Source organism: Clarias gariepinus, chromosome 7, assembly GCF_024256425.1.
Source record: "Clarias gariepinus isolate MV-2021 ecotype Netherlands chromosome 7, CGAR_prim_01v2, whole genome shotgun sequence".
NCBI classification, from domain to species: domain Eukaryota; kingdom Metazoa; phylum Chordata; class Actinopteri; order Siluriformes; family Clariidae; genus Clarias; species Clarias gariepinus.
In genome coordinates this window covers 40,232,876-40,250,903 of record NC_071106.1, presented here as the reverse complement: position 1 = coordinate 40,250,903, position 18,028 = coordinate 40,232,876, and the positions used below count along the sequence as shown (strand labels likewise).

General features: G+C 42.8%; 1 long non-coding RNA gene across 1 annotated transcript; it reads right to left on the bottom strand.

Moving 5' to 3' along the window:
• Window positions 1-7,544: 7,544 nt before the first annotated feature.
• LOC128527407 (uncharacterized) lies at window positions 7,545-9,089 on the bottom strand. Its single transcript, XR_008360871.1, has 3 exons — window positions 8,945-9,089; window positions 8,803-8,858; window positions 7,545-7,926 (listed from the first exon to the last, which is right to left on the bottom strand). It is a non-coding gene; the product is annotated as an uncharacterized LOC128527407 (long non-coding RNA).
• Between the last annotated feature and the right edge of the window lie 8,939 nt (window positions 9,090-18,028).

Here is an 18,028-nt window from a genome sequence, read left to right as displayed (position 1 = left end):
AGTGTAGGGACATCACCCAATATAGAAGAAAACTTCCTAAGGAGTTTAACCACTTCCTCCTCCTGATTAGCATTGAGATGTGCTAAAAAACTTGACAAATTGGCTAAAGTTTCAGAATTAGTCAATCGTGCAGACAACAATGGAGCATCGAACTCCATTGAGCTTTCCGGTTCATCTTGCTGCTCTACCACTGAACCTGAGTCACACACAACTCCTATTGGATGAACAGAGTCATCTTCCTTCTCCTGAGGCTTCGCATCATCTCTAGTATAATACGCTTTCAACATGTTAATATGACATACCCGTTTTTGACGTTTCCTGTCTGGCGTACTCAGCACATAATCTGTCTCTCCCCGCTTCTCCAAGATCTTATAAGGACCCGAGAAACGTGCTGTTAACGCCGATCCAGGAACAGGAAGCAGAACCAGCACATGGTCACCCACTGCAAAAGATCTATTCACAGCAGATTTGTCATACCACGTTTTCATCTTCCCCTGAGCTTTCGTCAATGATTCACGAGCTAACATGCAAGCCTTCTGAAGTCTGTCATGAAATTTACTCACATAATCTAATACATTTGTTTTTTTGGATTCTGCGATACCCAACACGCTCTCTTTCAAAACCTTTAATGGTCCTTTCACCGCGTGGCCAAACACCAGCTCTGATGGACTGAACCCAAGAGACTCTTGAACTGCATCACGGATTGCAAACAAAAGCAAGGGAATACCTTCATCCCACTCCGATCCTGTCTCAATACAATACTTCCTAAGCATTGCTTTTAGTGTTTGATGGAACCTTTCCAGGGATCCCTGACTCTCTGGATGAAAGGCACTGGATATGTGGTGAGCAATATTAAGTGATTTAAAAACCTGGGCACACAATGTGGATAGAAAATTAGTTCCCTGATCTGTCTGCACAATTCTCGGTAGACCAAAGGTAGTAAAGAACTTTATTAACGTTTTAACAACTGTTCGAGCTGTGATATTGCGAAGAGGAATCGGTTCTGGGTACCTGGTAGCCGTACACATAATGGTCAATAAAAACTGATTACCAGACTTGGTTCTGGGTAAAGGACCAACGCAGTCTATGATCACATGATCAAAAGGGTCGCCTATGACGGGGATTGGAATCAAAGGTGCTGGTGGAATCACCTGGTTCGGTTTCCCAGAATATTGACAAACATGACAAGTCTTACAAAACTGCACCACATCACGCTTTAAACCATACCAAAAAAAATGTTGTAAAATACGGTTATACGTTTTTGTCACTCCTAAGTGCCCTGACAACGAATGATCATGCGCCAAGGATAATACCTGCCGGCGAAAAATTGAGGGAACCACCACTTGATACACCACGTTCCACTCATCCTCTGTATCGTTACCTTTATGCCACTTCCGCATTAGTAAACCATCTTCGACGAAAAATGAGACGTTACTCAGTTCTGATCTTTCAGCCAGTTTAAAACACTTCACAAGCGAAACGTCATTCTTCTGAGCATCAATTAATTCTTCCCGAGTTATAGTCAAGGCCAATGGGCCACCCACTACAACCTCACTCACCTGGTCACTAATATGACTTTTAACTTCAGGACCTCCCTCAGCCTCTTGATCTACACATAAAAAAGAGTCAGATATAGACACCTCATTAGTTTTCTTTGATTGAGCACGTGTAATCGCACAAGCGGTAAATGCATTTGGATATCTCCGAGACAATTCATCTGTGCCATACTCCGTCGACAAGGTATCAGTCACTTCAAGTGAAGGTACTATTTTTCCCCCAGCTAGATCGTTACCTAAAATAAAGGAGACACCTTTCACTGGTAAGACTGGACGTACTCCTACCTCCACGAAACCAGACACCAAGTCTGTTTGCAGGTGAATACGGTGAACGGGTACCCTCATGATTTCCATGCTGAAGCTCTGGACCAGTCTGCTAGATCCCACTGATGTCTGATCTGAAAAAGGCAAGACATCTGAACATACGAACGACTGGGCTGCGCCAGTATCCCTTAGCACTTGTACTTCTACTTGATCTTCTTGCTTCCCTGATAGTGACACATAACCTTTGAAAAGGAATGGAAGGTATACACTGTCTACTTCATCTCTTATCTGTTCAACATGCACATTTTGACTCACAATATTCGCAAATCCAACCTCTTTCACTTGAGATTGCTGCTTGCGCTTTAAAGAGAAACACTCTGCAATAACGTGTCCTTTCTTATGACAATAAAAACATTCCCGCATTTCTTTAGGCTTCTCCACACTTACTTTAGACTGCTGAATCTTCATTGGTGATTTTACATAACTCTTTTCCACAATTACTGGCTGAAAAACGTTTCTATGTGTAAGTACAAATTCATCCGCTAATACTGCTGCCTGAGATACCGTTGCCACCTTTTGTTCATTTAAATACAGAACCATTCTTTCTGAAAGACACTGTTTAAAGTCTTCGAGTAGTACTAATTCTCTCAGTGAAGCAAAGTCCACTACTTTACTAGAAACGCACCATCTATCAAAAAGAATTCCCTTATCTCGGGCGAATTCAACATAGGTTTGAACGGCATTTTTTTTACGAGCACGGAACTGCTGCCTATAGGCCTCTGGGACTAATTCATAAGCTCTAAGTACCGCTATCTTAACCACCTCGTACTTAAGACTATCTTCCAAAGACAAAGTTGAATATACCTCCAAAGCTTTACCAGCCAGTTTACACTGCAACAACAATGACCATACCTCTTTTGGCCAATTCAAAGAAGTTGCGATTTTTTCAAAAGCGTTAAAATAACTATCCACTTCCGATTCACGAAAATTAGGCACTAAAGCAATGTGCTTACCCACATCAAAAGTGGTTGAATTCGAATTAGCCGAATTATCACTTACCGGGCAGAAGTTTTGCTGAACAGGGGGACCCGCTGCAACTCTCGCCGCCTCAATGTCCAACTGTCTAAGCTTAACTTCCTTCTCGGCTTCAATTTCGAGCTTGCGGATCTGTAGCTGCAGATTTAATTCTGCCTGGTGGGCCTGTGTTCTCTCTTGAACCTCTGCTTGGAGCCGTGCGATTCGCACTTTCAATTGCGTCTCCCCTCTCGGTTTGGGAGTGCCAGGGGAAAAGGGTTCAAAAGGTGAAAGAGTTGCCCCAACTTTGGCCTCCGCCTCGGTTGTGACTAACTCATCTTCCTTTCCACCCGTTTCCACAACATCCTGCTCCCCTTCCATAGGCACCACCCCTCCGTCTACCACCGACCAGCTTAAAACGCTGAATTTGTTTAGGCGATCGATCAATTCCGCCTTAATTTTCTTTTTTAATGCCTGTTTTGGAATCTCGATTTGAAAGTGGTTAGCTATCATCAACAACTCATCCTTCCTACATTTATCCATCACCTCTAATGAGGGATTATCAACAAAACTCTGCAAGTTAAACGCCATCAAACCGTATGCCGATGCGCCACCAGACCAAATTCGCTCCACCCAACGTTTACATTAAATTACTTAAAAAGATAACAAACACCACACTCTTCCGCAAAAGAAACAGCATTCGCCTTTTAAGACGAGCCGCCAATTATGTTACGTTCCCTATTTTTTTTGGCATCTAGGGTTTCGGGAGGTAACATAAATTAAATAATAATAATAATAATAATAATAATAATAATAAAAATAAATAAAAAATAAATGCACTTTTCTCTGCTTTGGAAGTGTGAGTGTACGCAACAATAAAAAAAAAAGAACCAAGACACTTGGATTCAGGAAGTTAGGTTTAGTGAGATTTTGCTGTTATTTACATAGCTCTCCATAAGGATGATGTTATAAACAATTAACCCAAAATTCCATCAAAACCAACAATTTTCAATTTACAAATTATATACAAGAGAAGACAACAAAAGTGAGGGACAAGAGCGGTGCTAAAGAAAAGAAAACAATAAAACATAAGTCCTCTATCTAACCCCCAAATCAAGGCTAACTGAACAAAAAAATAAATAAATAAGTAAATAATTAAACAAACATCTTCAGCGGATCACGCCCCTAACTACTCTGACTCACAAACATAAATACAAAGGTCGGCACCCGCTCGATAACTAGTGTGTCTAGACAACATTACCCTGCGTGAAGAAAGATGTAAGTCACGTGACATGCTGAACTAGTCCCATCACCATGTGTCGAGGTAGGACTTTGGATAGGTGAAGCGATAATCGAGTCACGATACAAACGCATCCAAATGATCAACTACGAGCAAAGTTCTCCCAAGAGAAGATTCGAGCATACGGTAATTCAAGTCTGACACAAAACAACCAAAACAAGAGCAAAAAAAAGAACAAGCAAACATGGGAGAGCAAAGAGAAAAAAAAATGGAAGGCAGTCGTTTTTGACCCGATTTCATGTCACGTCTGGGTCTTTATACGCGCCCTCTCACGTCTGTAAAAAAAACACTACTTTTACCTGGTAAAAACTAGCTCTGTTCTCAGCAACCTGTTTCAGTACATGCTAATTTAAATGCTCATGACCTCTGCTGAGCCCGCCCCCCCGTTCTGTGGGGCGTGACACGTAGGGTATAGCGACGGAAGTGTAGTCCAGTGCGGGCAATGCTTTGGACTGCACTACCCACAAAGCATTGCCACAACGCAGTGCTTTGTGGGTAATGCAGTCCAAACTGGAAAACTATGGATTATGGAGCCCGAGCCTGTTTTCTTCAGTCGTTTTTGGTTTGATTTAAGTACGGAACCTACGCGGAAGTTTGTAATATCGCCTGACAACGCAGAAATTAAAAGAATGGACATGATCGACTCGATTTGTCTTTCTCATCACTGCATGTGCATGAATTAACGGGCTGTTACGCTGCCGTGAGCAACAACAACAAAAACAGGAGAAGCTTACTGAGAGAGATACGGACGCGATGTGTTTACTGATGTGTTTACATGACTTCTTAATCTTCGACAGACATCGTTATAAACCATCTAACGTTACAAAGGTAAGCATAATATAGTTTTCCGACTACGTACACAGTTTGCAACTAGACAATCACCTTAATGCATTGTTTATTATAAACGGGCGATTAGGGATTATATAGAGACGGATGTACACAGAGAAGAAGCCATAACCATGTTCTATGAGAGTATAAGTTAACTTACACTCCGCATTTATCATGATTATTAAAAAAGGCGATCTGTAAAGAGTCATAGTAAAATGAATCACACTCACCGAGCCTGGTGAAGATGAAGCAGGAACACGAAGCGTTAGTACAGATCCATTTTTAGGAGCAGCTTCCTATTAAAACTTGCTTTATATTGACCCGCGTTTATAAAGCAGTCTGGTGAAAAATGATTATCGCAAACATGAACGCATTTAGGTAAATCGGCGGGGACGTTAGCTTTAAAAACTAAATTCAGCCACTGCGTCCTCAGTGGCTCAGATATCTAACCCTAGGTAGGTACCCTAGGTCACTAACCCTAGGTAGTGAATGACGACTGCTGTGTTCGCTATTACACCCAACAACTGTACACAACACTCGCTTAGGCGACATTTTGCTCCAGCGGCGAAAAACAATGGCCGACAGCGTCTTCTCACTCGGGGCGGGTCTTTGCTAAAACACCAGTGTCAATCAACTTGTGTAGGAACGCCCTCTTGTGGTGTGGCGTCACAAGGCAAGGCTTTTGCGATTGGCCTGATTTCAGAAGGGGGATGTTACTGTAATAAACGAAAAGAAAACCACTGGGCGGCTCTTTATCATCGTAGAGTGGTTGTGTACGCACTCTCTCAACACACAGTTTAGTCCAAACAGCTTAAAATAGTGCATGTAGTGCTGTATGACCCCTTTAAAGCTTTTCTTGTAAAGAAATACCAGTCTTCATGTGATCTCATGGTGGCATCTATCAGACAGGAACCAGGTGAATCAGCAACTGCCTTTTAATAGGTTTAAAACTGCATGGTCTGAACACGAAGAACTTCCCTTTGGTCATAATATTACTGCACATTTCAATTCAATTCAATTTTATTATATACACAACTCCACCATAAGAAAGAGACTGGGCAAAAACGGCCTGCATGGCAGATTTCCAAGGCGCAAACCACTTTTAAGCAAAAAGAACATTAAGGCTTGTCTCAATTTTGCTAAAAAACATCTCAATGATTGCCAAGACTTTTGGGAAAATACCTTGTGGACCGACGAGACAAAAGTTGATTTTTTTGGAAGGTGCGTGTCCCGTTACATCTGGCGTAAAAGTAACACAGCATTTCAGAAAAAGAACATCATACCAACAGTAAAATATGGTGGTGGTAGTGTGATGGTCTGGGGTTGTTTTGCTGCTTCAGAACCTGGAAGGCTTGCTGTGATAGATGGAACCATGAATTCTACTGTCTACCAAAAAATCCTGAAGGAGAATGTCCGGCCATCTGTTCGTCAACTCAAGCTGAAGCGATCTTGGGTGCTGCAGCAGGACAATGACCCAAAACACACCAGCAAATCCACCTCTGAATGGCTGAAGAAAAACAAAATGAAGACTTTGGAGTGGCCTAGTCAAAGTCCTGACCTGAATCCTATTGAGATGTTGTGGCATGACCTTAAAAAGGCGGTTCATGCTAGAAAACCCTCAAATAAAGCTGAATTACAACAATTCTGCAAAGATGAGTGGGCCAAAATTCCTCCAGAACGCTTGATTGCAGTTATTGCTGCTAAGGGTGGCCCAACCAGTTATTAGGTTCAGGGGGCAATTACTTTTTCACACAGGGCCATGTAGGTTTGGATTTTTTTCTCCCTAAATAATAAAAACCATCATTTAAAAACTGCATTTTGTGTTTACTTGTGTTATCTTTGACTAATAGTTAAATGTGTTTGATGATCAGAAACATTTTGTGTGACAAACATGCAAAAGAATAAGAAATCAGGAAGGGGGCAAATAGTTTTTTACACCACTGTAAATAATTCTTTTTTTTTTTTTTTGTTAAGCTGCTTTGCAACAATGATAATTGTTAAAAGCGCTATACAAATAAAAATGAATTGAATTGAATTGTAGTCCTACACTTTGTCTTTTAAACACAGCGTTCATGGTCTGGATTAAACGTCACACTGCCACTGGATGAGGTTAGAGGTGTAACACCTCCAGAGAACAAACACAGACCTCCTGCAGCCTCGCCTCGAGCTTCCTCTTAACCTCCACTGTCTGAATCCACCAGCGTGTGTGTGTGCCAGTGTGTGTGTGTGTTACTGTACATTATACAACAGTTAGTTCTGACCAACAGGCGTTCCACGAGTGCTGATATCAGGCAGTAACAGCACTGGGATGTTTAACTATACTGTACATATTACTCGGCCTCGCAGCTGTTCTACAGTCGTTAGTAACCGAACCACCCGCATTCTTTTACTCACAGCTACAAAGCTGACTGGCTTTAAACACAAGGCTGAATCCCAAATCCCTCTCTAACCCTCGATCAAGGGCACTACATGGTATGTGGAACTAGGGATTGTTACTAAACGTTTTTACGTTGAGGCCTGTTTTTTTTACAGTGTGAGTACAAAATTCATTATTAAAAAAAAGACATGACACCAGAGACATGTTCCGTTTCATGGTTTTACTATTTTTATGTATTTTTAGTTTTAAGTTGAAAAATGCCGTACAGCTTTGAAGAGTTAAGAATATTAGGTTTCTGTTCAACGACAGGGCAACCACTAACCCTGCCAACCAAGAAACAGGCACCAGAACCCATAAAGGGTTTTAGTGCTTTCATTGTTTAGTGCATTAGCGCGTTCATGTCTTTGTGGTTTTTGTGGTTGGTTCTGGTGTCTTCTTCTCGAATGGCAGGTCAGAGTTGGCCCGGTCCTGTTCACTCCAGACCCGCTGGACCCTGAGCGCAGACGAAGTCTGACGCAGGGAACAGAAGGACTGAGTGACACATCCCTTGGCAGATGTGAATTTACTCCTCTTCCTCCTCCAATGATCTGTAAGGATGAGAACAAAAAATCCTGTCACCTTACACACACACACATGCACACGCATACACACACACACACACACACACACAGCCTAAGGCAAGTAGAAAAGTTTCTCAGATTTAAGTCCAAGGTCAAAGGGTCGTCCTCTATCTGAAACGGCTTGTTACATGAAGAATGGAGAAGGTGAGAATAGAAGGGTGTGTTGTTAGAGAGAGGAGAGAGGTGTTAGGGAGACAATAGTGAGACAATAGTGAGACAACAGAGAGAGATTAGAGGGAGATTGTTAAGGTGTCATAGCCAGAGAGAGTGGGGCGGTGGTGGGGTATGGACTTTTTAGTGGACATGTGAAGAGGTCCTGATCTTCTTTGGGATGATGTGACTCAACTTCCAGATGTCATAAAACTTTAAATAACGGGTTTGATTTTGGTGCCTCTGCTAATGACTGACCTTCAGATCAGATCACTAAAACTACAAATAACCAACAGGCTTCCAGAAAATGAAGTTCTGTGAGGCACATACACACACACACACACACACACACACACACACACACACACACACACACACACACACACACACAGCCTGTAACACACCTAGCCTGTAATACACCCAGCCTGTAACACACAGACACATCTGCATTACGCAGAACCCTGTGTTCCCCTGATGTTCTTCCCAGTAGAAATCCTTGAGAATAAACTGGACTGGACAGGAACTGTGTTACTGATTCTGTTTATTATATATTTATACTGATTCTTTAGCTTTACACTTAGATAGTATTGAAGATATCTGAGACTGAAGCAGTCACACACACACACACACACACACTGTTTAATTAAATCCTTACAATAATAATCAGACACATTGTCAGAAATAATAACTTACAGATAAGATGCAAGCGCAGTCTACATGACTGAAGAAATCCTCTCGGAGCAGCAGAGCTGAGGACCAACAACACAACAACATTATTATTGTTTATTGTTTATGTTAATAATTAAAAGCTGAAACACAAACTCCAGACACTCACCCTGAACGCTCTGAGTTTCTGCTCCTGCAGACTGAAGGAGTCCGGAGAAAAGAAAGGACAGACTGTCTCTCCTGCTCTCTATTTATACTCTTACACACACACACACACACACACACACACTGACCACGCCCACATCACCAGACTGGGGACTTAAGTTTCGATTTCTACAAAACTGAAATTCAGTTCAGGAACAAACAGATCTGAAAGTGTTAATAAAGCTTTAACATGAATGTTGTAAATCTTACAGGTGTTTAATCATCTGCTTTTACTAAAACTCACCTCGGAACACTGACTCAGACCAGGGTGCACTTATTTAGGATTATAATGTTTCTTTATTTCACATTAGGTTACAGTCCTAAAGCTGCCAAATTAAAGACAACAATTATAAGATAAGATATACCCCTACCTCAAAAAATGTTTTTTTTTTTGTTTTAACTGAAAGCTGTATTTTGTTGTATATAATTAAGAATAAACGATTACAGTGACTATAAGAATGAGAATTAGTTCTGATTAGGCAGAGGCGTGGTCAGATATATATATCACCTCTACACTTCATGCAATCATTTTGGTAGCACCGGTAGGGTATCAGTGCTAAAGGCAAAAAGAAAGAAAGAAAAAGCAAAGAAAAGCAGGCAGGAAGTCGGGAGACAGAGGCACAGAGTCAGTCTCTGCCTCCCTAATAGGGCCAGGGGTAGCTCAGTGGTTAAGGCATTGGACTACGGTTCGGAAGATCCCAGGTTCAAACCCCACAACTGCCAAGTTGCCACTGTTGGGCCCTTGAGCGCGGCCCTTAACCCTCAACTGCTCAGATGTGTAATGAGATAAAAATGTAAGTCGCTCTGGATAAGAGAGTCTGCCTAATGCCTAAATGTAAATGTAAATGTCTAATACACCGGCGAGAGAGAGAGAGAGTAACTGTGAGAGAGCGACACACATCAGTTAAGCGTAAAAAGTGTACATCAAAACACAAAACTCTCTCATTCCTGTCTCACGTAGACGGTGAAGCACTGTTTATTTCGTGTTTTCTTTTTTCTTTCATTTCCATTCGAGGTCATCAATTAATAACCCCACATTATCTCCAAACGGAGACGTCTCCCCGAATGCGTATTATAAGTACTCCCTGTTTCATTCTAACCCTAACCCTAACGCCCTCTGAAGCCCTGCATTAAGGCTCCTATAGACACTGTGACATCTTGTGGTGTGGCTCTCCATACCGCACCACCTAACAACTTATTAATGTTTCAGTTAAAACCTTTAAAGTCATTTTAAGAGAACTCCGAACTGGTTTAAAGAAAGAAAAGAAAAAACACTTCACAACACGTCCTACTGTTTGTTTGTTTGTTTATTTGTTTGTTGTAATCCTGCACTTCCTGTAAAAAGAAACCTGGATTGGACCTTACACTGCCATGTTGAGGTTTGCGGTGAACTTTGTTTGTGGTGTAAATGTAAGGGCAGGGCTGGATTTCCACAGAAGACGAGTGTGGAAACTTAAGCTGATGGTTTTACACTCGCGCTGTTATCAAACACCTCCAGAGAACTAACACTGACCTCCTGCAGCCTCGCCTCGACCTTCCACTTGCCAGGGTGTGTGTCAGTGTGTGTTACTGTGCATTAGTGTGGGTAAATGTGTATCATTACACAACAGTTATTTTAGACCGAGTAATCCGATTGGATGAGAGGCGTTATTCCATGAGTGATGATAACAGACAGTAACAGCACTGTGAGGGGTGACTCTCTGTATGAGTGGGCGTGTCCCAGGTGTTGTCCAGTGGTTAATGACACTAACTGTGTGTCTCAGCGTGGGTGAGAGGAGGTCTGTACGGTCCGCAGTACTGAGGAGAGAGCAGTTCTTTTATTAACCGCTACAAAGCTAACTCGGTTCTAACACGAGGCTGAATCCCAAATCCCTCTCTAACACCTGATCAAGGGCACTACTTGATGTGTGGAACAAGGGGGATTGTACACCCTAAATAGTGCACTAGCTTTTCATTTAACACTATTTGGGATTCGACCCCAGAACCCTGAAGCTAACGGAGCTGATACTTTAAAGTGTAATAAGTGTAAATATACAGTAAATCTGGTGAGTTTCTCAGGACTGTCCACCACCTCCATGGTTTATTCTCCTCACCTTCTGACTACAGAGTATCACTAAGAGTTTAACACCACTCTCACCTTCTGGTAATTACACTACTGTCGCTCGCCAGCTCCACCAGACACAGAAAGATGGTACCAGATATAATCTGTTGATAATAAATGATATTTGTAAAACTAAAAGTAAATTTGTAAAATATAAAAGTAGTATCACACACAAATCCGTGCTGTTGTACTGAATATCAGCACCACTATAGCTTCAGTACTCAGGCTGCATCATCATGCCTACAGCTACACTGATATTTAGTACAACAGCACAAAATTGAGTGTGACACTGCTTAATTAGTGTGTTACTGTGGAGTAGTGTGTCAGTGTGTATTGTGTAATGTAATGCTCAGTGAATTTTGTTGCACTTTTATCCACTTTTGTGATATTATAAGGAGGTTAGTGATCGACAGTGCACCATGTACAGGCTGCTGCTGATTGGTCAGAAGCTGTTGATTAATTCTCTATTAGAGAGGAGTTCTCTAATCTTTGTTTACAGTGGGACAGGTTCTTCCAATAGTTAAGCATTTCATCTTCACATAGTTCAGTAAATTTCCTCAGGATAACGTCTGGGCCTACCTCTGTGTTCGGAGGTCTGCCCAACAGAATCAGCTCACAGTTGTTAACTAAGAAAAGGTAATAAAGGTAATAAATAATAATAATAATCCTAAAAAAGTTCCTAAAACAGTAAGTACCATCAAAATATGACTTAAAACCACTTGTAAGTATTGTACAGTAATCTAGTATATGTATGTAATATTGTATTATTGTATGTAATCTTGTATTCCATATTTTATTGGGAAGTAGTATTGCAGTTATTATATTATTAATATGGTAAGTGATAATGTCCTGTTGTGTAACAGTTAGTGAAAAATGCACATACATGTGTGTTTGAGTTACAGAGAAGAGTTGTAAACTTTTATGGCCGTTGGGAAAAAGGATCGAAAAGGATCTCCTGTGGCGCTCTGTGGAACACTTAATAGTAATCAGTCTCTGGCTGAAACTGCTCCTCTGTTCAGTGAAGACACTGTATAGCGGGTGCGAAGGATTGTTCAAAATGGATTGTACTTTGGATAGTTTTTTGGATGTTACGCCCACACCAGAAACCGAAGTCATCCACCACAGACTGGTACTCAGAGGTGTCACCCTCCTTTATACACCCAACAACCACAGAGTCGTCAGAGAACGACTGCAGGTGGCATGACTCTGAGTTATATCTAAAGTCAAATGTATATAGGGTGAAAAGAAACGGAGACAGTACAGTCCCCTGGGGAGCTCCAGTGCTGCAGATCAAAGTCTCGGACACACAGTTCTGTAGTCGGACATACTGGGGCGGCAGGTCAGAAAGTCCATGATCCAGGAAACCAAACGGGTGTCAATGTTTATGTTCATTAGTTTCTCCCCCAGTACTGCCGGTTGGATGGTGTTGAAGGCACTGCAGAAGTCAAAGAACATCATCCTTACGGTGGTCCTAGGCTTGTGGTCCTAGGGAGAAGTGTGGGACATAGGGACATCAAATCTATTAAAGAAAGTGTTATGGTCGTTTGCACATTCCACATTTCCCTCAATAGTCTGGCCGCTTGTCTTATAGCCAGTGATGCTCCTCATGCCCCTTCACACCTCCCCCATGTTGTTCTGTTTCAGCCTTTGTTCCAGTTTTCTCCTGTATGACTCTTTCCCCTCCTTGATTTTGCCAGTTAGCATTTTTTGAGCCTTCTTCACTGCTTCCTTATCACCAGACCTAAAAGCACTTTTTTTTTGCATTTAAACACGCTTTAATGTCTTTGGTGACCCAGGGTTTGTTGTTGGGGAAACAGCGAATATCTGTCATCGGTACACAGGTGTCAACACAGAAGTTAATGTACTCCGTGATGCAGTCCGTCACTCCATCAATGTCCTCGCCATATCATGCACTGAGAACCTCCCAGTCCGTAGCCTCAAAACAATCCTGTAATGTAGCCGTGGCTCCTTCTGACCACCTTCTTACACTCCTAACTATGGCAGGCTGTCTCTGAACAAGGGGTTTGTATGTTGGCATGAGGTGGACCAGGTTGTGATCCGACCTCCCCAGGGGTGGGAAGTGCTGCAGCACTGTAAGCACCTTTAACATTAGCATACAGCAGGTCTAGTGTCCTCTCCCCCCTAGTGTGGCAATCCACATACTGAGTGAAAGTGGGAATGGTCTTGGTCAGCGATGTGTGGTTGAAATCACCAGAGATCAGGAGAAAGGCATCAGGGTGTCAAGTCTGGAGTTTGGCAGTTACAGAATGAATGACGTCACAGGTCAGCAGTGGCATTCGCGGACGGAGGAACGTACACAGCCGTTATTATCACATGGGAGAATTCTCTGGGTAAATAATATGGGCGAAGTCCGACAGCCAACTTTTCAATATCTGGACTACAAACGCGCTCCTTAACAGTCACATGACCGGGGTTACACCACACGTTGTTGATGTAAACAGCCAGCCCCCCTCCTTTCCTCTTACCGCTCTCTCTCCTCATCCTGTCGCTCCATATCACGCTGAAGCCGTCCAGTGTAATATTAGAGTCAGGCACATCACTATGTAACCAAGTGGCGTAAGATGTTTTTAGTCCTTAACAAAGCTGTCAACTCGTCCATCTTATTGTCCAAAAATCTCACGTTGCCCATGATGAGAGACGGGACATACGGCTTGTACTTTCTCATCCTTTCCCTATGCGCCGCGCGTTTCTCTTCCTCTTTTGCTCCTCTGTGCTGCTTCCTTCCACTTCTGCATCCTCTTGTCATCCTCCTCCATATCTCATCCGGAATGTTTAGAGTCCTATACAGAAGCGGGTCTCTGATGCCGGCTGGCTTCAGTGCGATCAGCTGTTCCCTGGTGTAAACAAAGGAGCCGGGTCCTTGCTGTTGCTCGCTGATCACCCGGAGCGCCAAAAACGTAATAAATATTGCGTAACTCAGAACAAGAAAACTTTCACTTTCTCAGGGGGGTTTTAAACAACCCTCCCTACATTGTTAGTCGCATAGATGACACATTTTTTACAAAAAGTTTGGAAGTAAGTATTAAAGGCGTTAGTGAATGTCTTGAGATACTGTTGTACATCCCTCCTTTTAACACATGGTCCAGCCCATGTGTCAATTTTGTATAAATAGGAAACAGCTTTTTAGGCATTTAACATGGCTTGTGATTGGGGCCGTACCAAACCCCTTCTGTAAAAACACATCCCGCTTTTCACCAGACTGTTTTCTCTTCTAAAGTAGCTGTGCTTAACCATGGACACAAACACGTTATGAATCTAGGAAGGAAGTTCGGTCGCGGCCTTGGCAGCTGCGTCAGCTTTCGCATTTCCCTGTGAGACAAAATCAGCTTTGTTATTGTGAGCCTCAGACTTCCACACAGCAATAGTTTTGGGCAACAGGAAGGCATCTACGAGGGCAGATATGAGGGCATGGTGTGTGATGGGTTTGCCAAAGGATTAAAATCTTCTGTTTCCACAGAGTCCCAAAGTCGAAAATACCCCATGCATATCTACTGTCCATGTATATGTTACTGTCCAATTTCCAAAGCGACTTTTAGGTAGCAACTCTGCCTTTAAAATGTCATGTTGCGTCACAACACCAAACCCACACGATTTTGACCTGCATCTGGGTCCTGTGATGCCAATCCGTCAACAACAGCTCCATATCTGGATTCTGCAATGATGTTTTCTGTATATCTGGCCTTGGGCTGCAAATTTTATTAACAATATTGTAGGGATATCAACAGGCCACCGCAAAATTAATGATTAATCTATCATATTCCAGAACCCCTCTCCCAGCCGAATGGCGTCATCCTGCTAACCTTATTTCATCTGTGACATGAAGATGCAGTTTTACATCTTCGAGTGGGGGAAAAACTCTCCCTATCTCATACCCCTGGCACTCTTGTTGACCTCCAGAGGACATGCCTTTCTGCAGAAACAAAGAGACGGTAGTTAAACAGACTTCCAAAGACGATCTTTAAAGTACACACACATACAAACACAAAATAGATGTTTTACGCGCACACATGGTCACGGTGTTATAGTAAACAGTACACGCAGTACAGTACAGTAAACGGTATAGTAAATCAGCACGAATGTTGATTATACAAGTAAGAGACAAGCATGTGCTTTGTCTGTAAGAATCTGATTCACTACCCCTATAGCAGCATTACACAGTTTCCATTCATTGACATAGGCTAGGCTACTTGGGTCATATTTTACACAGTGGTAATCAGCATACTCTGGATAGGTGATTGACAGACCTCTGTGATCACTTGTGATTGAAATGTTAAGTTTACACATTAGGTCTCTGCCCAATAAATTTACCCTGAAGAAGAATCAGAAACTAGAAATAAAAACTTGAATGGCTCTAATCCACCCAATTCACATAAGAATTGCTCAGTCACTGGGACCCCTGATGCCCCTATAGAGTGCACGAATTGTCCACTCAGCTTAGGAGGTTTAACAAACTTGATATAACTTGATTAATACCTGATCTGCCCGCAACCAAATCAACCAGAGAGGGGACAGGTACTTTATTTACATAGAGAGTTAGAGTTGGCACTTTAGCATATGCATCTGCAGTGTACATCATATACATGCACTTACATTTAGGCATTTGGCAGACGCTCTTATCCAGAGCGACTTACATTTTTATCTCATTACACATCTGAGCAGTTGAGGGTTAAGGGCCGCGCTCAAGAGCCCAACAGTAGCAACTTGGTGGTTGTGGGGTTTGAAAAGAGGCTATTGCAGTTTCAATGTGCCCAATATCAGTAACAGAATAGGGAGGGGTTAGCCTGAGCTCATTTTCATTGCAAAGCATAGAAAATTGTGACTCACCCAACCTTTCTGGAGAGCCTCCCTCCATGTCCCTTACTCCTCCATTCTGTGTTTCATTCTCCGGCCTCTTGTCGAAGCAGTCTCTCACCCAATGATCATTGGAGCTACACATGTAGCATCCATTCTGTCCTCCTCGTTTACATCCTCTGCCCTGCCCACCCCCTTTCCCAAGCTCCCTGTCTGATCCTCCATCTTGCTGGGCTTTTCTATCCTGCTTCTATCAGACGTGTCAAGTACTGGGAAACTGTTTCTCCACCTTATTGTTTACACATCAAGACCTTTGTCATGTTGCTTTACACTGGAAAGGCTTTAGGGGTGGAGTCCACGAACCTGTTGACCAGTTTTACCAGAGCAGCTTCCAGCGGGGCGATCTGAAGTCACAGGAGGCGGAGTCTCCATCGTATGCGGCGAAGAGGTGTTGTGCCTGCTGAGGGTAGTGGTGGTGCTGTTGGTGGTGCCGTTGGTACGAGAGGAAGGTGCGGAGGTGGCAGTCTACCCAGGTCAAGATGTAAAACAGACTTAGGACCCTGCAAACCAGATTTGCGTGCAAGTTTATGAACCTTTTATCCTTATGCTGAGAGCACTTCTCTCTGTTATTTTTTCTTTTTTGCTTCTATTTCCCCCAGTCTAAAAGCTGACCAGTCTACGCGCTCCTTATCATTTTATTAAACTAGAACTTCCTTTCTCAGGAAAGCCACACCGATCCACCCACATCACATACTGTCTTAAGGACTCTGAATCATACTTCGTCTGCATATATTTCACTTTAAGGTATGAGAACATTTCTCCTAATTTTCTTTGCTCTTCACATCTAGTCTTGTTGTGACAAGCCCCCATTTTTCAAACAACACACAGGCACAGTGGTGACTACTATTCCCGTCTCTGTGTGTGTGGAGTTTGCATGTTATACCCGTACTTGGTGGGTTCCTCCGGGTACTCCGGTTACTCCTACATTTTAAAGACATATAGATTAGGCTAATTGACGTTCCCAAATTGCTTATAGTGTGTTAATGAGTGTGTGAGTGTGTGTATGTGTTTTTCCTGGATTGGCACACTGTCCAGGGTGTACCCCCCCCCAACCCCCCTTGTGCCCTAAGTCTCCTGGGATAGGCTCCAGGCCTTCGGCAACCCTGAATACAGGATAAAGCGTTATAGATGATGAGTGAGTGTGTGAGCTTCACATAGATTATATTTTACCTGCTTTTCCCTCCAGAGGGGTTCCTCAGCCAACTTTACAATGAGCTTATCAGCCCAAGGGTGGATTTCGCCAAAACCTGCTAAAACTGTGCACCAGAAGAGAGGCCGCATTTTGCATCGAGGTCCGCTGGGTCTGCATCAAGGATCGGCTTTAAGGCCCTTTTTGTTTGCTCTGGTGATGGACAGGATGACAGATGAGGTTAGACAGGAGTCTCCATGGACTATGATGTTTGCAGATGACATTGTGCTTTATAGCGAGAGCAGGAAACAGGAGGAAGAAAATTTGGAGAGGTGGAGGTATGCTCTGGAAAGCAGAGGGATGGTTCTCTTTGGGAGTGACAAGAATGGATAGGATCAAGAATGAGTTCATTAGAGGGACAGCCCACGTTAGATGTTTTGGAGATAAAGTCAGAGAGGCCAGATTGAGGTGGTTTGGACATGTTCAGAGGAGAGATGGTGAATATATCGGTAGAAGGATGCTGAGGTTGGAACTGCCAGGCAGGAGGTCTAGAGGAAGACCAAAGAGGAGATTTATGGATGCAGTGAGAGAGGACATGAAGTTAGTTGGTGTGAGAGAAGAGGATGCAAAGGATAGGGTTAGATGGAGGCAGATGATTTGCTGTGGCGACCCCTGAAAGGGAACAGCCCAAAGACAAGGAAGAAGAAAAAGTTAGTCTCACACCAGAAGAAAAAGAAGAAGAAGAAGAGAGGCCACATTCTCGCAGTCAATCTGGATGCCCTACTTCAGCGGTCTCTCCCTGCTTTGCACCAATGTCAATTGTTAAAAGAACGATATGCAGTGAAATTAAGCATTTCACTGTGAAATTAAGCATTTTACTGCAGATCATACTGTGTATGACTGTGTATGTGACATAAAATTTAAAATTTGAATTTAAAGCAGCTTTC